Source organism: Aplysia californica, unplaced genomic scaffold, assembly GCF_000002075.1.
Source record: "Aplysia californica isolate F4 #8 unplaced genomic scaffold, AplCal3.0 scaffold00017, whole genome shotgun sequence".
In the NCBI taxonomy this organism is placed as follows: Eukaryota; Metazoa; Mollusca; class Gastropoda; order Aplysiida; family Aplysiidae; genus Aplysia; species Aplysia californica.
In genome coordinates, this window is record NW_004797287.1 from 1,553,475 (window position 1) to 1,554,415 (window position 941).

Genomic DNA, 941 nt, shown 5'->3' on the forward strand with positions numbered 1-941 from the left:
GTATTGCGAAATTGGGACTGGAGTGATCTGATTGTTCTCGAGCGGAGGGCGTCTTGAGTCAGGTGGGTGTGCGTTCACAAAGGTTCTAATAAACATCCTAATAATATGACGCTACCAGAATAGATCTGGCAAGTGACTAGGAAGTTCATGAGACGAAATCCTTAACATTACGTTTTTTTGTTGCTAGGAAGTAATGAAGGGTTTATATCATTATTCGACCCTGCAGGCCAGGTTGATGGAATCGGAGCGGAGAGTCTTATACCCAGTGCACACTGCGAGTCAGATTTATTAGATTGAGTCCAGGCCAGCAAAATGTTCCTTCATGAATGGAGATAAAGCTATCATTTTGGCACGAAACAGCTGATTCAACTCACGGCCTTAAAAAACAAAACTTTTGGATTTGAAGGTCACAGTCTAATTTACTTGAAATCAGTCGTATTGTGTGAAAATGGCAGTTTTTGCTCCTTCAGGAAAGAAAAACTTTTAAAGCCCGACTCAGAGCGATGATTTCTACGTGTTGTGAACATTGGGTATTACAGGCTACTGGCGAATAAACAATGCGGAATCGGCAAGATTAATCTAGTGGGCCTTAACATAAGCTCCTCTTTTCAGTATGCCCAGAGAAATGCTACTTATAAGCATGGTTTATCATTGTGGAAAAAGATAGGCATGTACATGGAGAATATGAAATTTAGAAATGTATCCAGCTCACCCATAATACAGATTCTAAACCACCCAGAACGTCATCAGACACCCTACACCCAGACAATATAATAATAGATTATGAAATAAGAGTTGTTCTATAATGTGACAGACATGTAAAATACAATAATAGATTATGAAATCAGAGCGGTCTTTTACACATATTCCACAGACAACGATCCCAATGTTCTTCAAACAATGAGATCACAAGAGATCTTCATGCTGTAAGGTATCCCCCC